At 43.5% G+C, this 26,932-nt stretch overlaps 1 protein-coding gene across 7 annotated transcripts in view; it reads left to right on the plus strand.

Moving 5' to 3' along the window:
• Positions 1–26,932, plus strand: part of TSPAN4 (tetraspanin 4) — an 861,113-nt gene that overhangs the window by 195,209 nt on the left and 638,972 nt on the right. Inside the window, exon 1 of one of the 7 annotated variants that reach the window (XM_090032434.1) lies at positions 17,816–17,900. The exons of 5 other annotated variants lie outside the window; for them this stretch is intronic. The gene's annotated coding sequence lies outside the window, so the exon portion shown is untranslated. Of the gene's footprint in view, positions 1–17,815; positions 17,901–21,413; positions 21,528–26,932 lie in introns of those variants that run through there. One more of the 7 variants, XM_090032441.1, reaches the window with a different exon arrangement.

Raw genomic sequence — 26,932 nt, forward strand, 5'->3', positions numbered from 1 at the left:
GGGGTTGTTTTTTTAAAAAGATTTTTTTCCTGGATTTTTTAAAAAGTATTTAGATTTTGTTTTTACATTTCCTTGGCCATGCATATTTTTTATTTAAAAGAGGTTTGGGGGTTTTCAAAAGGAAAGCATTTAATGAAATTTAAGAAAAAATGAAACAAATATTTTATCAAATGATTTTTTTAATGTAAAACACGCATCTATCATTAAAAGATTTAACCTTCTCTAAAAAGAATTACTTTGTTTCTACAAGTGGTCCCTCCACTACTGTCCTGAGGGACATGGATAGGGAATTCTTGTACTCTTCTCCTTTGGTTCCCTACAAAATTAGTGTTGGAAGAACTGTTAGAGCAAAACCCAATGGTGAGGACTATGGGATGATGGGAACAGATAGCACACTGAGTTCACATCAGTGTGCAGAGCATGTGTACTCATATCCCACTACTTACCAGGATTCATTCACTTCCCAGTCTCAAATTGTTTGAGACAGGAATTTTATCAGCTTTTTTATGAACTGTTTTGCATTAAGAATATATGCCACAACTTATAAATCTGTCATACCATGCCATGATTTGCTTTCTTTGATGACAGTTTACTGCACATTGTTTATTGCTTGTCCTGTGTTTTGTTTGTTCTTTATTTTTTTCAAAGCCAGTAACCTTCCCCAACCCAAGTCCTATAATAAGGTGGGCTTTTTTAAATGTGAAAAGATCAGAAATAAGCAGTAATGCTCTTAAAGGGCTTGTTACATTTCTTCACTTAATTAGGTTTTAATATTCCCCATAAAGAACATCTTTCAGGAAGGATTTTAATAAACCTTTCACAAGCAGTTGTCAGTACATTAGGAAATTCTAGGTAGGTACTACTTTGGCAAAGAACATTTTCATTATGCAAGTAAATGGCACAGGACATGGTTTGCTGCTATGCTTGCATATATGCAAGCCTTGGGGAAGCCGTGGAGGAAAAGAGGGAAAGCCAAGTGTAGGCACCATCTAGGAAACACGTTCATGGTGCCAGAGCAGCACAGCCTGGAGGAGATTACTGAGCTCATGAAATGGCTGTTTTAATATCTCCTGCTTACACAGATGAGAATGTTTAACAGCCAACTGGATGGTTTCCTTGATGCAAGCCATTTTATAATTAAGACATATTAGCCAGTGACTTTTTTAAGTGCTTAAAGATCATGCCTCCTGTGCTGGTATACAGTTTGAGATGGAGGTTCAGTACTTTGTAGTGCATAAGGCATCTTAAGCAGCATTATCCTCAAGTATCAGAGGAAAATAGGGAAAGATGGGCACTAGAATTGGACTGTGGAGATCTGGGTGAAATTCTGACCCTGCAAGACCCTTCATCTTTCTCTGCTTCGGTTCATCTTCTGTAAAGTGGACATGATGCTTCCTTTCTCTTACCCTTCACTTGCCTTTGCTCTTTGGTTTTTGAAGTTTTTCAGGACAGAGATCATCTTTCACTGTGCTTGTGTTGAGGGCATACACAGTGGAGTGCCTTCATACTTTACCAGGATACAAATAATAAGGTATATGGCTCATCACAATCTCTAACAAGACCAACTGGGAAATTTCATCTGAGGCAAAGTTAAAAGATAGCTGCTTAACTGAGACTTCAAAACAGATTGTATTTCTGAACTAGGCAGTTTAAGGAGCACCGAAGTCGTACAAGTGAGGCATACAAGAAAAAAAACTAGTTATATCAGGTATCAGTAGGATGGGTTTCAGTTTGGGGTGCACCAGCCCACTCCAGGACCCTGGACATTTATATGGTATTTGAAGCCTAGGATAACAGGCTTTGTTGCTTTCTGTAAGTGAAGTAGCTAGATTACAGCTGGCTTTGGTATGTGTATGTGGGCTTCAGTTACACTTCCAATTTCAGCATAGGCTCTTCAATTGGTAAGACAGGCTAAATTATTGGTATGTATTAGAAGATGGTACTAGATGTGCTTTAAATTAAGTAATGACCCAAATAACTGGCATAGTTGAAAAGACTATAATGGGCATGATGGTACACATGGGATGTTTCAGTAACACAACTCACAAAGTACTTCAGAAACATAAATAAAAACAGCCATCCTTGCTTTAAGTCTGTCTGAATTGTGTATTGGAAGCCAGCGCAAACATCCCAAGACTGGAGTTGTACACAGTGCTATCTCAGCCCTAGTTGATATTCCTGGTATTCAATTATGAATAAGCTAGAGTCTGCCAATCTGTTCAGCAGGGAGTCTAGCAAATGAGGAACTACAGTAATTAAATGTTGATGTTGTGGAATCCTATTGAAAATGCATACTGTCTTTCATCCAAGCATCTCAAAGTATTTTACGAACATTTAAATTTCCCAGTTATCTTTGTATCCTAGGCAAGCAGCATTACCTCGCATCTTACAGATGTAGAAATTGAAATATGAGTGGCCAAATGACTTTCTTCAAAGTTGCATATGGTGAGTTGTGGTAAAAAATGTAGATGACAATACCGTCTCACATACAGAAGCATCTTATGTAGTGATAAAAGTTACAATTTAGAGATGCTTCCTAATTTTAAAAAGTTGGGAATTGGGAGATGGCCCCTCAGGAGGTAGTTGTAGTTACTTGGAGAGAGACAAAGGGTCTGCAGAAGGTTGTCTACTGTTCCTCAATAAAGCTGTTATTCAGTTCTTCTCATTGATGCCTGACTCTTAATGGAAACCAGTGATCAGTACGCTTTATTCTAAGACCAGCCTTATGGACCTCAGTAATTGTGTTGTTGGGCACCTGTACATGTGTTGGGCATCTCATTGTGTTGTATGTGCACCTATATATGTGCCTGGTGCTTGCTCTGACATGTTCTAATTAGAACGTGTGATTAATTAAGTCTGCTGGAGTGTGCTAATTAGCACGTTTCATGGCCTCAGTGTCAAACAAACTGTAGTTAAAGTGCCTCTACCACCAGTTTGAAGCGCAGGACGCTGAATAGACAAGATACTGTGGGTGCTTTAATTAACTCGATGATCTCCCGAGGTCCCTTCCAGCCCTAATGTCTATGAAATCTATGAAATGTCTATGAAATTATAGTGGCTCTTGGGAGCTGATCTGAAGTGCCACCTCCTCTACCCCAACCCCATGTAAAGATGCCCATAATAAGCAGGGGGGAAAGGGCCAGCCAGCCATGAGGAACCAAAGAGCTTACTGCTGCCACAAAAGGTGAAACTGCTTTGGATATAAATGCACCTGTTTCTGACACAGGAGTTTTTCAAAGAGGGAGAGCGGAACTGGTGCAGGTAGGCTTTTGAAGGGAAAAGACTTTCTGAATCGGAAGAAGGAGGACATCTTTTTTTTTTTTTTTTTGAAGGTAGGGTAAATCTTTGCTTAGGAAGCACTTATGTCCTACCATATTGTATAGTTTATTTGGAGAAGACAGGTGCTTGTAAGTGGCAAGGCCAGTAATATACTGTAATAGACCAAGCTCTGATGGAAAGTGGTAAAATAATGGCAACATATTGTAAAATATTAAGGGGAGTTCCAAGTTACTGTAACAACCTGGAGTTTTTGTTTATGCCCTGGTGCAGCTCAAATGGTAGCTAAAACATCCAGCCAAAGCAACTGATGGCCTGCCTTTATTCTATTGAACCCTAGCTTTGCAAAACTCAATTGCAGTATTATTATAAAATGTATAGAATTGCTATATTGAACTTCCAGCAGGTTGTGTGTCAAGGTGAAAGCTCATAGCTAATGCCCTGAAATGTAATATTTTTTCTTCAGCCAGGAAATTGTTTGTGATATACCTATACACACAGCCCTTGTACAGTTGCATATTACATATATCAACTGACAGCTACCAGTATTTTCTATCCATCGGGATTCTGAAAGAAATATAGCATTTGGTTACCCCAGAATGGAAAGGCAGTCCCCTCTGACGTGGACCTTGATGGATATTTAAATATGTATTGCAAAAGTTCACAGCAGATAGTCTCAGGAAGTGGAGATGATTATAACTATTTGTAACTGCAGGAAGTATTTTTGTGCGATAGATCTGATGTACGATGCATGACACATGCAGCAGTCTGACTAGGAAACCAATGAGGTCACCTGTATTATTATAAATAAGGTGTGGGTGTATGGGTGTGTGTAAATAGACGGGTCCAGCTCAGTTTTTATTCTCCTTTTAATCCCTGACCCATGTATTCACACATGCACATGCACACATTTACACACGAGTGAGCATTTACACACACATACTAACATATGTAAGTCATACAAAAGTCATACAAAGACTCCTAGATGGTCGACTATAAAGAGATTTCTCTTGCCCTTTAAAGTGTTTGGTATGGAAATGAGGAAATGTGTGACAACGATCCATTAAGTATAGTAGCCACCAGTAAGTTTTTGACAGATTCAGTCGGGCTTTGAGTCTTAGTAGCATTTTTCTTAACTGCAGGTCAGCATCCTTTCCATCTTGGCTGAGCTATCTCCTTTCACTAAGTAACAATTGGTGCCAGACCAGTCATTCAGAAATGATACCAATTTTGATATCAGTGGTGAGAAAGTGTTGATTTTGTTGCATCTGATGGGACTTAGTAATGTTTCCTGCAGACCTGAAAGGCTTAGGTTGGGAGCCCTCCTCTGAATTTGGTGACCACCTTTGAATAATTGGATTACTTTGTCCTCCCCAAATATTACTTTTCATAATGCAAGAGAATTTGTTGCTCATGGAAGTGGAAACACTCATGGCATTTCCTGTCTGGGGGCTAGTGCAAGCAGTCACCTGCCCTGCACATGTCTCTGGCTTGGACCTCCTGCCTTGAGCCTCACTGGAGTCAGTATGGCTCCATGAAGGTTGCAGAGTCTGGTTTGCATGCTGAGAGCCAAAAGCCTGTGCGTTCCCTCCTCAGCTCTCTAGCAGAGGGATCTCTTCTTCCTGTGCTGAAATACCATTTGCTATTGCAGAACTTGCCTCCCTTCCTCACAGGGCTTGTAATACACTTCTTTTAATGGGTCTGCTTTCTGGTTACTGAGTACTTACTCCATTACAACTCTGTCACTGCATCTTAGTACTGAAGTCCTTACGTAACTCTGATAGTCCACCTCCTGTTATCTTCACAGCTCCCTGCTGTTGTGTTCCTGAGGTGGTTCACTGCTTTACAAGTGGTTCTTGGTCTTCTCCATCTCCCAGCTTCATGCTTATGGAAATGTCTATGTGTAATCAGAGAGTGGGTAATATATCAACAGTAGCAGTATATCAGGGGTGTCAAACTCATTTGGCCTGAGTGGCGTGGAACCAGATTGCAGGATGGATTGGGTCTATAAGCCCGCCTCACCAGCCAGATCCGGTGTGTAGTGCCTGGTAGTGCAGGCATTGCATGCAGCATGCAGGGCTGTTCTTCTTCAGCAATCCCTCCCAGTCAAGGATGATTGTCTTCAAATTATTATCTGTGGGTCTGAAGATGGCTGATGAGGCTGATCTGGGATCAATAAACTTTGCTGCAGCTTGGACACATACTTCTGTATGGTGGGTGGCTCTGGATTCTTGATTTGCTCCATGGCACGCTGCCACTGCCACTCCCAGTTTTCCATCTTCTGTTATTACCATGAGGTTTCAAAGTACTGAGATCCTTGCAGCAGACTCTTCCTCCATTTGGGGCGGTCCTGGGCAATAGTCTTGGGCTAGTTGAAAAAAATGCAATATCATCAAGTTGACCTTGAGGATGTCCTTGAAGTACTTTCTTTGCCCTTCTCTTGAGCATATGCCTTGACTGAGCTGGGAGAATAAAACTTGCTTTGATAATTTGGAGTTAGAAATCCAGATGATCATTGCCTCAATGCTCATGGTGTTTGCTTGTGAGAGGATGCTAATGTTGATGCATCTGCCTTCCCACTGGATTTGAAGGATATTCTGCAGGCGGTGTTGATGGTACTTCTCCAGTAGCTTGATATGTCTCCTGCATGTTGTCCACATCTGAGCTCCATATAGTAAGGTGGGGATTATAACAGCTTGATAAACAATGAGCTTGGTTTCGGATCTGATATCATGATCTTTGAACACCCATTTCCTCAGGCCTCTGAAGGTTAGACTTGCATATTTAAGGCAATGCTGGATTTCTTTGTTTATGCCAAACTTCTGTGAAGATGGCCTGTGAAGCACAGAAAATACTCAGCATTCTTCAGAGTCTTACCATGAATCTGAATGACCAGAGCTAGGAACTGCTCATTCAGAGCTTGTTGATAGAGGACCTTCATCTTCTGAGTGTGTTAAGCATCAGTCACATTTTGTTGCATGCTGTGGTAAAGCTGTCAGCAATTTCCTGAAGGTCTCCTTCCCAGTGAGCATAGACTACAACATCATCAGCATACTGGAGCTCGATGATTGAGGTCAAGGTGGTCTTGGTTTTGCCTTGGAGTCAGCTGAGATTAAACAGTGCACCATCCATTTGATAGTTTAGCTCCACACCAGCTGGAAGCTTGTTGGTGGTCAGATGTAGCATTTTGATAAGGAATATCAAAAAGAGTAACTGAGTGATGAGACAGCCTTGCTTAATTCCCATCTTAACCTCAAACAGATCTGAGAGAGATCCGTTACTGAGAACTACCACTCTCATACCATCATGGAGCACACACAGAATGGTGAGGCATTTCAGTGAGCATCTACCAAAGGATGCTGCATGAGCCTTGTCGGTTGACCGTCAAAGACTTTCAGGAGGTCAGAGAAGGCCATAAAGAGATGTTTATGCTGTTCCTGGCATTTTTCCTGCAGTGGTGAGCTGTGGAGATCATGTCAGTTGTGCCTCTTGATGCCCTAAACTCACACTAAGCTTCCAGGAGGAGCTCTTCAGCAAGTGGAAGGGGAGATGGTTCAGGAGCATTCTTGCAATGATCCTTGCCATGGTGGACAAGAAAACGATTGTGACAGAGAGCCTGTGGCTCCCTGTTCCTTTAAGTGAAGGAGCATTCCAGTGAGGGAGCACTGAAGGCCAGGCAGGGTACAGCAGCTGCAGGTTGATGGAGCAACAGGCCAATGAGGTTGATTAGCAGGCACCTGCAAGCAGCCCAGGCAGTCTGCTCACTGGAAGGGGGCAGGGTTCTGGGAGGATATAAGCCAGAGGCTCAGGGTACAAGCTAGTCTCTGCATGGCTGTCACAGGGACACATGGATCCCCAGTGAGGCTAGGGGAACTTGCTAGGATATAGCCCAGGGCTGGGAGGCTATCCTAGCTGAGTGGTGAGGGAAAGTGTACCCTCTTAAAGGGGCACAGGGCTGTTTCTCCTTTGTGTTTGTTATAGCTGGGGCTGTGCGGAACAGCACCATTTCATTTCAACTTCTGTTTCAACGGGACAGTTTTTCCATTTTGAGTTTCATTTATCTTCAAAGCACTGTTCCATTTCATTTTGTTGAAACTGTTTCGCTGTTTCAACACTGTTTTGAGGTTTCGCCCATAGGCTATAATGGGGAAGCATGGAACTGCCTATAACTTTGTCATTTTTTGGTAGACTTGGATGAAAGCAGCAGGGATGGTGGTTTCAAGGAGATAGGTGCAAGGTCTTCTGGGAAACTGCACCTCAAAGTCCTGAAAGCAAAACTCACGTCACTTGTAAGTGTGAAGGCATGGGGGGTGAAAACAGCAGGGATGGTAGCCCTGTCTGAGGCCATGAAGCCTGCCAGCTTTCAAGGAGATAGGTGCAGGGGTTTCTAGGGAACTGCACCTCAAGCTACTGACAAGCAAAACTGGTGACGTGTGACTATGTGTAAGTTAAGGTGTGCCCTCTACATGACATGGTAGTGTGCCCCAATGAAGCCTCCTCCTCCCCTACAACGTTAGCCTGGTCCACCACTTTAAATGACAACCGGTAAAATAATAACTTACTGAGCAGCAGCACAGTAGCATCAGCAGCATCTCAGGCAGCCAAACTGTGACAAAGTCCTTCTTTCCTCTCCTATAGGAGCTGCTTCTCCAGCATGTGTTAAGGCATGCCCTCAGTGTATCCTTCCCCCCTCTTTCCCTTCCCTCTCCTTACTTTCTGTTTCTCTGTAGGCAAGCCCAGTTTCAGCTTCAAAACTTGAAAACTTTCAAAACTTTTGAAATGTTTAGACTGCCCTCGTTTTGTTTTGAGGCTGTTTTGAAACCCTTTCGTTTCATTTTGATTTCTCTGTTTCGAGCTGGAAACGAGTCTAAATGAAACAGCCGGCAAAATTTTGCACAACCCTAGTCATAGCCTGTGGGCTTATTGTTTATGTTACAGTTTACACCAGTGGTTTGGGTCGGGACCTATGGGGCAGTATACGGAGGTTCCATTAATGCCTGAGGGGCATGCAATTGCCTTGAGTGCTGCCAGCAGCAGGCTCAAGGCTTGAGTGACTTTTGAGCACGGAGAGAGGGGCAAAGTATGAGGCCACAGAGGTGGCCAGGGACCTGTCACTCGAGAGAGACACGACCGTATGGGCCAGGGGCCCAGTGCCTCAAAGGGCCAAATCAGAGCTAGTGTTTCAAAGCCAGGTCCAACATAGGAGGTCTAGGCAAGAAGGCCTAGCTAGAATAAAGGGGTGGAGGCCAAGGAGCCCAAAGCCCTGACAGGAGAATATCATTATTGTAACACTTGTGAGGCTTGGAGTGTGATGTAGGGAATGATTGGAGCCACTAAGGCACTAAGTAATTAGCCCCTAAGGCTTTAAGTGTCCTGCAGGGGCATAGTTATAGAGAGGCCCAGCAAGGGGCCTGGGAGCAGTAGAGGTCGCTGGGGGGGGGGGTCCAGGTGGACTGGGGCCACACAAAGCCTGTGGGCAGCCTCCCTATTTATTATTATTACAGCAAGGTGTGGAGGGTGAGAAGGGAAGGTGTTCTAGGGCTGAAACAGGGCACAGTCGCGGAGTCACCATGGTGCATCACGGCCTCTTCTGGGATCCTGACATGCTACAACAATTCCTCTGTAATTTCACACAGTCAGACTTGTCTCCTTTCCTGAAGATTGTCATAATCAATTGAGGGCTGTTCTGGCGCAGTTCCTGCATGCTGCATGCAGGGCTGTCTAGTGCAGGCACTGCAGGCCAGCTCTGCACAGTGCAGGTACTGCATGCAGCTCACACCCTGGACCAGCCTGCATGCTGCTTGCAGTGTGTGCTGGGTTCACCCTTGCGCATTGCATGTAGCATGCGTAAGCCCCAGGCTCTGCCTATGGAGCCAGGCTGACACATGCCCTGCACGTGGAGGCCCCACCAGACTGGTTCTGTACTCAGGATCCAACACATGTAGCCAGTCTATGATCTGGACCAGCCCCAAATCCAGTATGCTGCATGCCCTGGACTCCAGCCCCTATGCGATATGTTGCCTGTGTCAAGGTCCATGTGCTGCGTGCAGCGTGCGGGGCTAGGGCTGGGGCCAGCACATGCTGCATGGATCCATGGCAATCTGCAACCCACAGGCATCACTGTGGGCTGGATGATAGAGCTTCATAGGCTGGATCCGGCCTGCAGACCTCATTGTGCAGCACAGGATTCCCACAGGATATCAGTAGCATTTCTCAGCCTTGTTTTGTGGGAGCTACCTCTGTGATGTAAATCACAGCTCACTTTTCATCCTTTTAATCCTTGATCCCTGTGGTGAGAATGGAAATTAAAATGGATATTCTTGTGATGTGACACAACCTTGTATTGGGAGAATATTTTGCATAGGTCTCCTGGTGAGGATACTTTTACTTAAGTATTGGCAATAAAGTATATTTAGACTTATGTAAGGTGAATGACCTCTTATCTCATGACTAACCTCCCGTGCAGTCCTTCCAGCACTCATTTTTAGGTTGGGTTTTTTGCTTAAAATAAATCTTGCAAAATAACATAAATTTGCAGAAGGCTCAAGCCAAAGAATGTGTCTTCTCACAGAGCCCACAGCAAACATGAGGCATCTCACCAGACACCCTCAGGAATTAGCAATTGATTGATTGTCTCTAGTAATTATCTTTTCAGCCATCCAAAGTAAAAAAAAAATGATTTGGTGTTGATGACTGGAGTTATTTAAAGAAACTGTGTTTAAAACACTGAGCCTTTGGGGACTGTGTTGATTAAGAGGGGAAAATTGCCAGCTGTTTCAGGTACAGTAGATGTCGAGAAGGGATTAATTAATATTTTGAATAAATATGTATTTTCCAGAAGCAAAGCCCCCATATACTGAAAAGTCAACAATTCCTAGTGTGAAGGGTTAGAAAGAGAAAGCGTTGCTGAAAATATTATTAATGACTTCAGCCAGCACAAGATTTCTCACACCAGCACATAGTGAATGAGTTTTCAGGGGATCCTGTAAAATGGCCTGATGTTTCCCTGTGTTATTGCCTGTTCTGTCTACCTAAAGTACTTGTATGGTCCCTGGTTGATGGTATGACAGTACCATTTATTCCTTAGTGCAGTTGTGCTCAAGCTTTTTGCCCTATGGGCAAAATAAGTGGCGTGGGGTGAGTCCATGGGGTAGATTGAGCCCCAGGATTGAGTATTCCAGGATTGGGGCCTCAGGGCCTGGCACTGCTCCCTCCTGCCCTGCAGACCAGAATTGGGATCTGAGAGCCTGGCACCACCCCGTCCCACCCTCATGCTGGCATTGGGTCTCAAGAGCTGGACACTGCCCACACTTGCCCTTGTGTACTGGGATTGGGTCCTTAGACCTGGTGCCACCACTGACCAGTCCTGAGCTCTGGGATTCGGTGCCCAATCCAGTGCACTGGACCCAGGGATCCCCATGGATCCAGAAATTTAACAGTAGGGGAGTAGGGCCCCCATTCCTCTGCAGGCCAGGTGATGTGGCTCCATGGGCTCCATCTGACCTGCAGGCCAGGGGTTGAACACCCCTGCCTTAGTGTATTATTCCTGCAATGCCCCCAAAAGGTAGGAAAGTATAGTTGCTCATATTTTATAGAGGGGAAGTGAGGCACAGAACCCAAGAGGCTTATCTGAGATCACACAGGAGGTTTATGGTGGATCAGAGACTTGGTTCTATATTTCCCAAGTCGCAGAGTATTCCTCTAACTATGCTGTCCTCTTAAGTTTATTTTGGGGCATGACATGATGGCCTGTACTGCCTCCTGATATCTCTTGCCATCCTTGTTAGTTGGGTTCTGGTGTGGACTTGGAGAAATGGGTCTTTGCACATGTTATGATTCAGGTAGGCAGTCTTTTGGACGGCTGCTACATTTCTGTATAGACAGTTGAGGAATTTGTGGTCATGCAGAGTAGCTGTGATTTAAAATGTGCTGCTAGAGCTTTCACCAGGAGCAGTCTCTGGGATAGAGTGACTGCTGTAGGACACTAGCAAAGACATCTGAACTTTAAATCCAGTAGAGAAGCTTACCTAGTATTTTTTTTAAATCCATCTTCTTCTATATGAAGCATTCTCATTTTACAGTTGCCAGCTTTGTTTATCTTGTTAAACATGATGTTCTTCCTCTGCGCTTTCACAGTCTGTTCAGGTCTGGGAAAGTAGTGTATGGGCCCTCTTAGGCTTTTGAGTCTAAACATACCTCTTTTGTATGAGGTATCTTGTATATATATTACTTCCTTGAGTCTAGTGATACCATTTAATAAAAAAATCATCCTTTGATAGTAGATTTCCCAAAAGTTGCCTCAGTGACCTTTAGAAGCTGGCATTACGTGCTGTCTCTTTGTCTCTCTCTCTCTTTTTGCCCTTACATAAGGGAATATTACTAAAGCTGTGCAATGGATAAAAATGCCATTTCACACAGGATTTTGCAAATTGGCTCCGTGCCACATCAGAACAAAACCTGAAACTCGTGAAATTCTCCACAAGCAAAAATTATATGTGTAGTTCAGGGCAGGGGAGAAGTGTTAGCTTTTGGTTGCAATCAAGACATTTGTTTTCGATTCTGACCTTTTAGAAAATTTTGTAAATGAAAAAAATAATATTCGGAAAATGAATTTGCTAAGGCTGGTATGAAATGCGGCTCATTGACATCTATGCTTAGTAACTTATCTTTTTATCTGGCTTATTGTTCCAGGCCAGAACTTGACAGTTTTAGTTGTACTTGGCTTTGATTCTCTCATCTGAGAGTCATAAGGCTATTATTTTGATTTGTCTGCCAGTAGTGGGGATGGCAGGGATAAGCCTGAGTTAAGGTCCTTAGAGTAGAGGACCATCATCTCAAGCATACTCAATAGTTAGTGTCCTTTCAAAACGTTACAACTTGTTGAGCACTGTCTGTCTTGACTCTGAAGAGAGGCACTGAGAGGGACTGCATGGGTTTCTTCCACCTTTGGGAAATTATCACAAGAGCTGAGGTACATTGGTTGTGTCAGCGTAACACAACTTTTACATGGACTGCTGAAACTGTACGTTCTATGGAGACAGAAGACATCAATCTCCAGGAATTATCTGTCTGGCATCCTTCTGCATTACAAAATCTTATTCAGCTGCTGGAGTTTTTTTCCCCTGAGTGAAAAGCTTATCTGACCTGGACTTTCATATATGTCTAGCTGTTTTTGTTAAGCAGAAGGCAGCATGACACCTTATAAGTTAACTCATTCAGAGAGGCATGGGCTGTGGCCTGTGAAAGCTAATGCCTCTCTGAAGGAGTTAGTCTGTAAGATGCCACGTTGCCCTGACTGCTACTTAACTTCAGACTAACATGGTTAACTACTTCTCTCTCATTTTTGCTAGGCGTAGTTTGGGATGTGGTTGTGGCTGTGCTTCTAAATATGGAACAAATGATGTTTTATTTAGGTTCCAAAAACTGCTTTTGCTTGGAGCTCGGTGTGGAACTTGCAGATGTGGAGAAGTTGATTGAAGTCTAGGCCAGAGAAGTAATGTTCAAATAGGGAAATAACTTGAGTTTTGATCACTCATAACTTTTGGAAACGTAGCATTCAACTTCTATTTGCTTATGCAAGTGTTCCTGCAGCGAGAGAGTGCTCTGGGTGTTAATCTATGCCAAGTTGAAATATTTTTACATCATATGCAAATAAGTCAGAAACGTCTTGCTTGGAGATCAGATTTTTCAAAGGAAAATGTAAACTGCACTAGAACTACCCAGCCCTCTCTCTTTTCACAGATGTTGGGCCATACCAAATGTAGGCGTAAAAACCAATTAATGCACAACATTGCAGAATAACATCCTCCTGCAGGTGCACTAACCTGACTACAGATAGTGAAAACATTATGCCCCAAAAGACGATTCATAACCCTTATAATTTTTAGCTTAGCTGGAATAACTCTGGGTGCTTTTCTTATTCCTATAAATGTTACATGCCACCAAACGAATTACGCGGTGTCATAAATATATACTTTTGGGCAGCTATGGTTACTCATTGTATAATCATGTAGAACTGTAACATTTTGTATACAACCATATAATCACTATTTCCAAACTCTGCTGCTATAAAGGACCCACCTATAATAAAATTTCTTTCTTTGTGTTCCCTGACATGTGTACAGAAGGGTTCTGCTAGGAGCATGTTAAGTTGCTAAATAGCACTCCATGAGCTAAATACAGTTGCTGTACTTGCTGACACACTTAACTAGAAGCATTTACAAGCTGCCTGATTTTAATAGTGTCTTGCACATTTTCCATCCCCATTTTTAATAAGTGTCAGTTTGTTGTTGCTGTTGTTGTTGAAAGTGCTTTGGAGTTTTATAGTATTGTCAAATTGACTCTGACTGGGAATGTTGGTGAAGGTCTTTTAATGCAATTAGAATTAATTGCAAAATGATCAGGGAAGCAGATTCCTGGAATACCCGAATAGTCTTAAAGGTACAATTCTGAATATAAGAAGGCCTAATTTCATTGTAGCTCTTAGGGACTGTTCTATCATAACTTCACAGTTGAATATTATTAGTATTTACATTATAGCAGTGGTTGGAGGAACATGTAGTTTTGAGTTCTGCATAAACATTTAGGTAGGAGCCCCAACTCCTTTGGTCTATAAAGAAAAGACAGGAAGTATTAGCTTCTTCCTTTTACCAATGAGGAACTGAGGTGTAGAGTCGTTAAGAAACTTTGCCAAGCTCAAGTTTATGGCAGGGGTGGAAATGGGACCCCAGACCTCAAGAGTCCCAAGCTAAGCCCTTACCCACAAGACCAGGTAAAAGCACAAAGGGATGTGGTAGATAGTTTTGCAAACGAATCATGGGTACCTCATTGAACATGAGTGACCAATGACTGATTACTATTGTTGGTTTGTTTGGGGCCTTAATGATAAGACTAATGACTTGTGTTTAGTGTAAGTGAGAATGAAGGGAGGAAGGTGCAGAAGGCAATGTGATTGAAACAGCAACCCAGGTAATGGTCCTTGTGACAGCATGTTGACAAGATGGGACATGATGGCATTTGCCAAGGCCAGAGAGAAGTAGGTAGCAGTAATTGAAACACACACAGTAGACAGTTGGACCTTTGCCAGGTAAGTGTGCAGATATGTGCCTTTTTGTGCAAGGAAAAGTGTATTGCTTCTATAAGCTGAATTATTTTAGCTGTCAGTGAATACTTAATAATATAGCGATCTGTGCTCTGGAGATTCTCTCTTCATATTAGTGTTCTATTGCCTTCAATGTTGAGGCTAGACAGAGCTACTCATCTTCACCTCGCAGTCCCTTATGGACTAACTTAACTTGCTCATGAGTGGGCAATTAAATAAGAAGAGAGATCTTGTCAGCTGGAAGCATTAATATAAATCTCAGTGCTTTGTAATACGTTTACACACCTCCCTAAGGGTCCCTCTAGGTTTATAATAGACTCTCATTCATAGCTTCTCTGGGATACAACTCCTCAATTTTGCTTCATAGTCCCTTGAATAAGAGCTTGGCTTGTGAGAAACTGTGATACCGTTTTGCTGACAGGCATCCTTCGAACATAGACACCCCCCACCATCACCTGATGTATCGGGGTGGGCAATTATTTGGGCTGGCAAGCCACCTAATGAGTTTGGTGACCTCATCCCCCTGCCTTCCTCCCAGGGTTGTGACCAGCATGGAAGCCTGAACCTGCCTACAACTTTAGCATGCTCCCCCCGACCCCACTGCAGGCAGAGTCCACCTGTCCACAGCCTTAGCGTGCCCTGCCAGCACTGCTCCCCCACCCACAGTCTGGATCTAGCAGCTGCTGGCTGCATCCACAGGTGCCCAAACGTGGCTGGCAGCTTCCAGGTTGGGGGTGTGCTACACCTGCAGGCTGTGACCAGTGCAGAAGCCTGAACCCACCGACAGCTGTAATGTGCCCTGTTCTTCACACCACTTCCCCCCTCCCCCCCACACCTCCACAAAGCCCCAACCCAGAGCGTGCTACAGCTGTGGGTCGGTTCATGCTTCCACTTCCATGCTGGTGGCAGCCTTGGCCCAGAGAAAGAGCGCATGGCATGCCAGGAGCCCATGGCATACTAGGTCAGACCAATGGTCCATCTAGGCCTGGCCACCCAGCACCATGCAGCTGCTGGAGCCACTGCCCACCCACGGGCCAGATCCATTCACTTTGCCTGCCTGTGGGCCAATCAGTTGGTGGGCCAGATATAGCCTGCGGGCCACGTATTCTTCCCACCTCTGTGGTATGTACACACTGTTGCCTCACTTCCCATAGGAAATGCCAGTATTTCAGGTTGGGGAATAATGAATCATACAATAGAATGGGTTTTGGAGTCCTTTGTTCAGAAGGATATCACACAGATTGCAGTTAAAAACTCACTAATGGCTAGCTCCCAGAATAGCTTCAATCAGAGTTGGCAACCCTATTCGGGGTGAAAGCTCCACCAGTTTAGGTCTCCTGTATGATTATAGGAGCATGCACACATACCAGCTGATATATGCTCCTGAGCGGCAACTTGTCCTCCCCTTTTAAAGTGGTTGTGGGTTACATCTGTCCACTACCTCAGTTACCTCTCATTCATTAAAACAGGTTCCTCCAGCTCAATATGCAGATACATTGGAGGGGAAAAGTAAAGGGAAGATTGTACTTGCTACGACTTGCATGCCAGTCTTAACATGGATAAGCAGCAGGCTTCTGTTTTCAGAGGTGGCAAAGCACTGCCATTAACTACCACTAAATTGTTTGTTTAAAAATAAGCGGAGGCTGATAAAGAAGCCTGGCTTAAGACTGATGAGTGTTGTTTTTTTTTCTGAGTGTTGGGAATCACACATGTACAATCTGTCAGCCAGCTCAGTCTCTTCATCGCTAAAGTATGAGATTTCCTTCTCCATCATTACGGAGGCAGAGCCATTCAATCAATTTCTCTTCCTGTTTCCCTCTTGTTATTAAGAAGGCACCAGGGGTTAATGTTACAAACAGCAAGAGATAGAGAAAGAGGGGCTAAGTCTTGACCCCAGCTCTTCAGTGAGGTAGCATATTCTGCTACCAGTGCACTGATAGATGGGCCTTCTGCTATTCATTTTTTAAAGCAGACTTTGCTTTTAAGACTTTTTGTCCCTAAAAGTGAATATCTTGGTATGACCCACCCAGCAGAGCATTATGTGACCACGTACGTGCATTTTAGTGAAGCTGGCTTGTGAAATCAAAATGGGTTTAAGAGATAATGTCAGCAGAATTGAATATTGTCAGAGGATAATATCCCTGCAGCTAGATAAAAGCCATTGCAAAGCTTCAATGTTTATTTTTAAAGCAGGAGGCATTGATCCTGTGACAGCATTCTAGTAAGGTGACTTTATTTCTATTATACCAAATGACTGGTGCACACTTCTTCATTTCAGCTGATGAATGCTGGTGCAGGGTAAGAGTCTTCCCACTCTATCCTCATTGATCTGCTCTGTTCAGACAAGTTTTGAGAGCAAACTTATGGCAAGCTGCAGCCAGTTACCGACTTAGCTGATCATGGCAGCATAAGCTCCCAAGATATATGGGGGAGAGTCAGCTCCTGATGGGTTTTTAAATGTAACTTTTATCAGTGACTCAATGGTCAGACATCCATCATTCTGTGCAGCTGGTGCATATAGTCCATATCCCTGTGGGTTAAGTTCTGCCCTGGCTTTGTGCACAGTTCACTAGCAAGCTTGAGAGTGGTGTAAGAGCAGGATTGCCCCTCAGATCTGAGCTAAAACTTACTCTGTGCTGAATGTGGGCAGCTAGTGATTTAATGGGAATGGCCTCAATTGCCTGGATTCTATTACCAGAATCGCTTTGAGTCTGGTATGTCCCCTCATCCCCCTGTGTCGATTCCAACTGGAATAGTGATAGAAGTGCCACATATGATCTGTTAAAGATTTTTCAGAGAAAGTGAGAGTGGGAGAGAGAGGAAGGGAGAAATTGAAGAGACTGCAATATAAATTCGGGGCACAGCATCAAAGGTGAAGACTGTGCCAATTGATAGAAGATGCGTGTGTGTGTGTGTATATAATATATTTATATTCTATATATAAAGATAGATAGATGGCTATCGCTTGATAGATTGGTATTTGTTTTCTACGCAGTTTGGCGGCTGTGCAAAAATAGCTTCTGTTTCTGTTACTGCCTAGACAATATTTACATCTAAAAACCCTTAATATAACAAATCTGTAATCAGACAAGGTTTCATGGTGTTGCTTGGTACACCCTTCCACAATTTCATGGTAGTCCCAGGAATAACACTCGTTCTTTTGCTTAAATAACTAATGCGTTAGGTCAGTTGGAATCTATTTGAATTGTATCAGGCCTCTGATACACTGTTAACCAAATCTTTGAATTTGTCAGCTGTTTTATCATACCTTCCCTCCTTCCACCCCATGAAGCTCATTTCTTTTCCTTTGTGTGAGTTGTGATCTTTGTGCTTTATTTTTTCTCACATAGGGACCACTTGTGCCCTGAGAACAGTGATGGGTACTGGGGTACCCTGGGGTGATGTCAAATCCTTTTGAAGGGTGCCTCAAGGTGCGAGGAGATAAGCAAATAAGTGCAGGCCCAGGCTCATCCCTGCCTGGCTGTTGTTCCCTACCCCCACTGTCCAGGTCCTCTGCAAGGAGGTAAGCAGCGTAATAAATAAGTTAGTTTTTGAGGTGGGATGCTGCTTAGTTCCAAAACTTGTGGCTAAGTTCTCCTGAAAGGTTGAGAACCACTACCTTAGAGTTTGGACAGTGGAGCTACAAGTCGTATTGAAGTTCCAGTGATATTGTGCTACTTCTACTTACATAAGGTGATCTTGGTCTCTAATTGGAGGTGCTTATAGGTGCCACTGGATTATAGTGGATTCTTGTATATAGGAACATAAGTGCCATACTAGATCAGACCAATGGTCCATCTAGGCCAGTAACCCGTCTCTGACCGGCTATTTGGCCTATAAGTAACCCCAACCTCAATATAAAAAGAGGTTCAACTCAGGATAATGTGAACTGTTAACCAAAATATGCATGGAACATGGAACATAATTTGTATGTGAAGAAATAAGAAAGCCTATAACCTTTGACTTGCTGTCTGAAGATGTACAATGGAAGAGGTTTGGGTGGTCCCATAGCATGTGATGCCCTCTAAACATCCCAAGCAGCTCTGTATCGCTAGCACCTGACATAAGTTTCTTAAAGAATAAAGCTTGCCTGTCTGCCTTGGAGATCTGTGGCTGCATTTCCTGAATCAAAAGTGAATGTCAGTTCATTTGCTTCTTGGTTCAATCTTCACAGCTTAGACTAACCTGCCAAGACTGAATCAATTTAGCCTCGGGCTTTTTGACTGCTTGTACTTAGCCTAGAAGACCATTACTAAAGTTGAAACATGGAGCCTTCGGCTGCTAAGAAGTGCCAGAATTAAAGTTAGCTGTGGTGTCTTATGCACATGCATAGTGATACAGTTTAATGACACAATCCCAAACTGCTGTTTCCAGAAGCTGTAGCCTCATTTGTTTCACAGAATAGATGGGATTCACTTAATGTATGTTTGCTGGCAGTCAGGAGGAGAAACTGCAGCCCATGTAGGTGTACATGAGCTCACTTTCATGTAGTTCCCTTAGAGAATGATAGCAGTAGAGCTGGGTCCTTGTGGGCTTCAGGGCAGGCTGTACAAGTCTGAACATGCACAGGATACCAAGCCTGCTTTGCCAGCCCTAGCTCATGTTATTGTGTTAACTAGATTACTGCTAGCCAGAGTTTGTCTACTGTCCTGAAGCCACACCTCTGGTTGCTCTATGCAGACACCCTGTTAGGGAGCAGCTGTTTGATTCTTTATTTTCTCTTTGCTGTTTAATATGTGCCCTGTGCCTGCCTTACCACATGCTAGTCAATCCCTCCTCTACAAGACCAAATGATCAGTTTCCTCTTGGGTTTTATAGGGGGTTCATCACAGCATCTGAATGCTTCACAAACCTCTGTCATTTACTGACTCTGATTTACCTGCTGAGCATCCTCTAATGAAGTGTTGGGAGAGGCAGGGACAGAATCCACTTCTCTAGGGTACCATTGACCTGCCTTGATAGACCATACTTTCTTTTCCTGCACTCCTGTCTCTCATTCACTCTAAACCTTTCAGCTTAGTTAGCAAATAAAGCAGAGTCCTATAGGGGCCAACCTCTTGTCTACATTACAGTGCCTTGCGTTATCTGCAAGGCAGGTCCACCCTAGCCACTCAATGCATCTAGGTCCTGGAAAACGGTATATAACCAGGTAATTAAAGGCTGTGTCATAATACATATGCATAAAGGGCCAAGAAGATTGCATAAAGCATTTTACCTTTGGCATTTCCTGGCTTTTGAAGGCTTGAATTTGCAACCATAAGGATCTTTAGACATAGAGGTGTTTACTCATGTGAGGTTGGGGGTGGGGGGCGGTGAGAGGTTTCCCGGATTTTAAAAAAAATCAAATTGAATAAATGATGATTTCATTCTGTAGCATCTTATTGACACCCACATGGTTCTTTAGACAGGTTGAAAGCTGTGCCTTTACCACACACACTTCTGTCACTTGAGCAAATGGAGTACTTGATAGCAGTAGCAGGTTGTCATCCTCTATCGATCGGCCCTGGAAGAGGATGAGACATTTGCCAGAGGGTTTTCTAGGTGCTTGTTGAGAGCATAGCAATGGTGAGACCCAAGTACCATAGGTTCCACTCCATGCTGCACAGGGAAGTGTATTCTTGTGGTGGACTTTTTTTGCCTGTTACTTCCCTTTCTGCACCCTCTCTCCCTCCTCACAAAGTGCAGCCCCTTCTGTCCCGTCTCTGTCACCTTGTTCTGCTTGTCCCAGTCTCATTCTCATCACTCCCAGTTTTCAAGCTTTGGGCTTCTCATTACAGTCTCTTGCTCAGGCCCCTACCTCCTTGTCTACGTTTGGATCCTCTCTCACCCTGCTCTCTGGTTCCTTATCCTCAGTTGTCTTACTAAACTGGCCTCATTTCCCATGCCTCCAGCTCCTCACCTAATCTGTGTTTTTCTCCTTCAGCCAACCTCTTGTCTACATGCCTCATCTCCATGTCCTGAGAAGTGTCAATCATAGTAACAGATATTGCTACCAGCCTGTACAGCAAAAAACAGGATGGTCTTATAATTAAAGGGCCTGATGGTGAATTTCTGTGCATCTTACAAGCTTTCTTAGTGGCTCTGAGTGAGTCACATATTTTTTCATTCCTTACGTCTAATATAGTGTTGAAAACTTTGATGGGTTCTTGGGGGTGCTCCAACATTATGGAAGTGAAGAAGACCACAAATGTACATGAAGAGTATGAATAAAAATCTTATCTCAGTCCCCATTTCTGTTCTTCTTTCCTTCCTGTTCTGCATCATACCTGTTCCTCCACTTGGAGTACTGCACCCTCCCTTCTCATGGCACATTTCTGGTCCTAAAGTCAATTCTTTGCTTCACAATTCCACTAAAGAAAACATAAATTCAGAAGCATATATACACTATATTGATGCTGGAACAGCACAGTACATCACTAACTTTTGAAGCCATTAGCAGTGAGCCTTGGAACCCATTATCTCCTTCCCTTTACCGACTGGGAAACTGAGGCATAGAGTGGTGAAGAAATTTTGCCCATGATCACAGAATTTTTTTTCTCCCTTTTTTTCACTACAGTTAAATGAGGTGATGGCATGCTAGCCATTCTGCTGCAAGTGATGACCAATGCAAGGCTGGGCTTAATAGGTAGGTCTGCTAGGGACAGCTGAGCAGGAGGAGCTTTGAGAGTTTAAAAAAGAAAAACCCTGAAATTGGTGAACAGCGTTTACAAGAGTAAATTAGGGAGCAGGGGAAAGGGTGGGTTTTGGGGTTTTTTTTGCAGAAGGCAAGAAGGATAAGCATTCCATGTCACCCCACTGTCCTTTCTGTACTCTGGTAAGGGATGCAAAATCAGAAACAAATTTTTGCATCCCTGGCTCAGATTCAGGCTTATTCAAGATGCAGGAATGAAAAATCAGATCCTTAGCTAATGTCCTTCTGATTTACTGTAGGGCTTGTCCCTCAAGAGGTGAGGATCAGGCCAATGCATTTAGTTTTGGAGCAGGAGTTTCTGATCTATTCCATGTGGTATTATTTCACGTGCAGGTCTACCAGAGCAGCACTGAATCTCAACAGACATGTGTTACTGACCAGCAGGCAGTTCTACGTGGAAGGCTGTTTGTTCCTTATTATTACAACCAGAAGTATATCTCCTGCAGATTCCTCAGCTGAGTGAGTCAACAGTGACCCTTGGTGGTTAAAAAGATTCAATGCCTGCTGGTTTTCCCTGAACAGCCTTCCCTTTATTTTCAGCCTGTATCTCTCCCTCACAGGAGTCCTATTACTACAAACACTAGTTCCAGCACTGATCGTTTGTTTCATAACAGATCCAGGCTCAGACTGAGGATTTAAAAAAAATCCCTCCCCCACTCTAGTTTATGATAAGGAGCTCAGTTTTCCAATGAGGTCATCCTAAGCAGACGCTTAAAACTTGCTTTTGGACATTGAGAGCAGAATTTTGCAATGTAAATGGCCTTTGTGCTAACCTAAGCAGAGCTGCACAGCATTTATGTCCCACAAGAAAGACTTTATATTTGAAAACCACCTCTAATACCACAATAAATATGCCCCATCAAAAAAAAAAAGAAGTAACATGCAAGGGTTTACAAAGAGACTTGCACCGTTCTCCTTAGCGCATGTGTTAATTAGGAGCGATGAGGTCCTGAAAGTGCAGCATCAACCTGCACCCTATTATCATATGCAGCATGCTTTATATCGCTCCTGGCGCTGCACCATGCATTTTCCTGTCTCTGAGTCTAGATGAAACTGAAAACCGTAGCTCATGATGAGAAATTATGATGATTGGTGTAATTGATGGTGATGATGTGGTGTTTTTATGGTTCAGCCTGCATTTGTATGTGTACTTGAATGAGGGCTGTGCTTCAAAATAGGATTAAAAGTGGAGTCGCCACCTGTTCGTTTTTCAGCCAGACAATCTGTTTTTTCGTGTTTTTGTTTTTTAATAAAAAAGCTCATCAGCAGAAGTCCATTTGCTTCTCTGGCTGGTGTCCGACTGCAGCCCCGTTTTCCAGCCAAGTGATAGCTCCTCTTCGGATTTTTGCTTCCAGCTGTTCTTTGTAAGGCTGAGGGCATGAAGTGGCATCACTGGAAGCTGTGTGTGAGTCATTAGCGGTAAATCAGAGCAGTATAAGGACCAGACTAGTTTTAAGGAGATGGAGGGGAAATATATTTTAATGAAATAAATCATCAACTGTATCCCTTCTTCTGGCTTTTTGCTAAAATAAATTGTTAATGTATTCCATAGTATATGCATTTCATAAGCATACATACTCACATGCATATGCGAACATGCACATGCTTACTGCCTAATTTTCAAAATGACGAATTATCCTAAGTGCCCCTGTTTTGGGGTGCTCAAATGGTCAAAGGGCTTGATTTTCAGATAGCGCTGAGCATTTCGTTCCTTCACACCACCCGCCAAAATGTGGCCTCTTTTAAGGTGTCTCAAGGTGGGTACCCCAAACCACTAATCACTTCTGAAAACACAGGCCGTATTGTGCGAATATATACTTTGGCAGGGGGCTGGACAGGGTGATCTCATCGGTCTCATCCACTCTTAGCTTATCCACCTGATTCTTTGGTTGATATAAAAACAAGTATGGACAAGTGTGAGAGTGAGAGAGAGGTGTTTAAAAACTACTTTGAGGCAGGTGGCTATTAGAGTAATGTTTTACAGAGGTCTCCCTGGGTCTCCTTAGGCCCTGGGGCCTTGGCACTTTATAATTTGCACTGGCCTCTATTATTTCTGTTTCCACAGTTTCTCAGTCTAAATTGTCTCTGCTGGAACTGGCTGCAGTAGATTGATTGCTGGAGAAAATTATCAGTTTGGGGATTGGTTTCTTGAGATTTGTATAGCTAGCTGCTGTTTACAGCACCCCATAAAACACAGGCCTGTTTCATGTGGCTCTGAAGCGGTGGTCTGCAGAGGGCTCTGCACGTGTGTTGTGTCTCAAATTGCTTTCCAGCCTGGTCACTTGGAGGTTATAAATATTTTTTTTATTTATGTGATACTGTCCATATAATAGGAAAACACTTGCCCTCTGCTGAATGCTTTCAAATATATCACCTCAGAGAGGTGGCACAGGAGTGGAATTAAGATGAGCATGAAATAATGTGCTTTCTCTTGAAATTAAAGAAAATGAAATTTAAAAACCCCACAGGTAGCTTCAGATGAATGCTCCCTGTGTGCCACAGAGACATCATTGTCATGTTATGATGTGAAAAAGCTGTTATGAAAGGATGCAATATGTTGTTAATCCCTTGAATTTACACAGCAGCTGTGGTCTGGGGATCTATAGGCACTTCACAAAGGTGTCGAAGTATTATTACCCCCATTTTACAGGGTGGAAAGCGAAGCACAGCAGCAGGCTGTACCTCGCCCAGGATCACACAGCAAGTCAGCAATGGAGTTGGGGCAGTCAGTTCTTCTGCTTTGGCTCCTTACTTTGAACAGTATCTTAGATTCACCTGACATCAGCGGTATGTGTTCCCCTGCCTCGGTATCTCCCCAGTTATAAGCTAATCCATTTAGGAGCTCTGGTTACGAGTGAGCAAGTAGCCAATGCAATGTATGTCAAATGGGATGTTTAACCTTCAGACACCTATGTGCCTCAACTCATCCTGGAGCTTTTGAGGATCTGGATGAATGGCTTTGCAAACCATGCGATTGAAGAAAAATCACTAAGATGACCTCCCACCTCCAGAATCTAATGCATGAACTGAGGAGAGCCACTGTAAAATAGATAGTGCCCTTGAGAGGTCACTGAACTTGAGGATGAGAGGACTTGAAGGGTTCCTGTTGAGTCCCAAGGTCTTCAAAATGAACATGAGTGGAAGAGATATGGATTAACTAGAAGTCCCTTAGGGCACCATTTATGTTTATTGCAAAGTACTGAAGTATGAAATAACAGTATTATAATCATCTGTAAGTGAATTGCATACTTAGGTGAACATTCATAAGCATTTTATAACAGGAGACATGACCTATAAGATTGCTCCTGATCAAAATAAAGCAATAATCCATAAGACATTTTTGTTTTTTGGCCCAGAATTTCAAAAATGATTTGCAGTTTTGTATGCCTTGGTTTTTGAGGGCCCAGCCGGAGACACTTTTCAAAGGATCTACTCTTTAAAGATCTGGCCGTTTTCAGGTTTCTTAAGGTAGGCACTCAAAATCATTGATGCCAGCTCCTGAGGAAGATATGGGACTTTCATCTTTACATGCTGTGACTTATTAAATGTTGGAATATAAACTAGATTTCCTTAAAAATAAAGTTGTAAATGAATTATATCCAGCCATTCCATAAACATAGAACCAGGCTGGATCTGACAGCCATCCATTAGCACATCTGGCTACAAGAACATGGTGGAGAATAAAGAAATAAGATAGTGTGTGAGAAGGAAATAATCAGCACTCTGTCTAAAACAGCATTATTCAGGGTACCAATTGAAGTGATCATCATATAGCTAAGTGCCATTCCCAGCTCATTGCTCCTGAGCCATTTGTTGTTGCACTGACCCACTAAGAGGAAGAGACAGGCCCAAAAGAGCATCCAACAGTGTAACTTCTAATTAGCATGTTGATGCATCAGAAATGGTGGTTACACTGGTTGTTCTGAACACTTAAGAAAGGATATCACAATATCAAGAATGGAAAAGGAAAGCCAAACAAAGCAACCATGCGTTGCTGTGCTGCATCCCCCTAATGAATTAGCCCTTCCATGATGGAACAAAGCAACATTTCTCTTTCTCTGGCCCTTTGTGCCTTTCTGTCCACCCCCAATGCACATGTGACAAACTAACCTTTTTTGTCCACACTCATGCCTGCTGACCCAACATATCTTTTCTTGGTCAGCAACTATAGCATTCTGTGTACGCTGTTGCACTGCAGCACACCTGTACTTGTCCCTTTGTGGAGCTGAAGTCTTTATTCATGGTTTCAGAAGCTCAGAATTCACACCCAAATCTTTTCCTTCTAATGTCCCCTTGGCTCTTAATCTCCTTCCCCTATCCAAACTTCGATTTCACCTCAGCCAACTCAGAATTCCCTAATTTCCAGCCAGCAGAAAAGATCTCATCTCTTTACCTCAGAACCCCCTGCTCTTCCTCCAGGCTCAGAACCCACCTTGCATATTTGTAGGTCTGGAAAAGGAAGAGCAGAGGCAGCTAGAGGGACTGTAATAGCAGAATGCATGCAGGGAGTCTATGTCCCATTTCCATAGGCTGTTCTGAACTTCATCTTATGGAGACCTGGGCAACTCACTCTTACTGCTCCATCCTCATGCCCATGCACTGCAAAGACTCCAATAGGGGTATAGAAGTGCTCTGGCCTCCTGGGCTAAGTACAGACAGCCAAAAAGCCCGAGGCTGGATCAATTCAGTCTTTTCAGGTTAGTTTAAGCTGCAGAGATTAAACCGGGGTAGGCAAAATGTGGCCTGTGGGATGGATGCATCCTGCCAGGTCATTCTATCCGGCCCGCAGGGCCCCTAAAAAATTTAGAAAGTTAATATTTATCTGTTCCTGGCTGCCTGTCATGCTTATCAAAACTCAGTAAGCGGCCCTCAGCCCGATAATTGCCCACCCCTGGATTAAACTGAGAAACACCTGGAATGACATTCACTTCTGATTCAGGAAATGCAGCCACATGCCTGCAGTGGCTCACTCCAGAAACGGGGGGGGGAGGTGCTAGAGCATGGCTTTCTGGCATGCAGCTAGCATAGGCTGTGCATTCACTTCCTCTTCCTGCTGCCCCCAAGATCTCTGGGATTTGCAGTCCAGAATCACAGCCACGGGACTGTGTAAGGTTGCTCTTCACTTCCTCTTCCTGCTTTCAGGTGCTTCTGGGATTTGTAGTCCACAGTTGCAGTAAGTTTTTAGCAGGGCAGGACAGCTCTGTACTTGGGGGAAGGGAAATTTAACCCTCCTTCCCTGGCTCCAGACCCCAGCCAGGGTTTGCCTGGGAGAGAAGCCCTGCCTCTCTCTCCCACCCCCCCAACCCTTCTCTGCTGGAGCAGATAGGACAACCCAGTCCAGGGCTGGAAAGCATGCTGGGATGATGAGGGACTGTGATTTAACTTGACCCAGGAACGGGTCTGAGACAGAAGTTTCATAAACTGGTTTGACCCAAATCAGTTAAGTCTGATACTACATTCAACCAGGTTTATCTTAAAACAGTTCAGTCATTTTGAAACTGGTTTATGTGCACTGAGTTTCTGATCTGTTACAGGTTTAAACCAGTTTCTGATCACTTAAACTGGTTTATGTGTAATGTATGTCTCTAGCCCCAGTGGCAGCCTAGTGTACTGCGTCCATTATGATGCCCAAGGATAAGAAAAGCTCCAGCTCATGCTGAACTGAACCCAGTTCTCACACATCCTAAATTATCTTAGTTTCTGAGCCCCTTACAGATATGCTTTGGGCCATGAGATTAGGATTTGCCACATGAGGTCAATCTTTCTCTCCGCCTCTCTTCAACGTGTAAATTTGTGTATGGATTTTTTTTATTATTATTTCTGTCTTCCTTTTACGTTTACTGTGTGGCATATACACTACATTG

This window comes from Crocodylus siamensis, chromosome 2, assembly GCF_052110815.1.
Source record: "Crocodylus siamensis isolate JL-2025a chromosome 2, ASM5211081v1, whole genome shotgun sequence".
NCBI lineage: Eukaryota > Metazoa > Chordata > Crocodylia > Crocodylidae > Crocodylus > Crocodylus siamensis.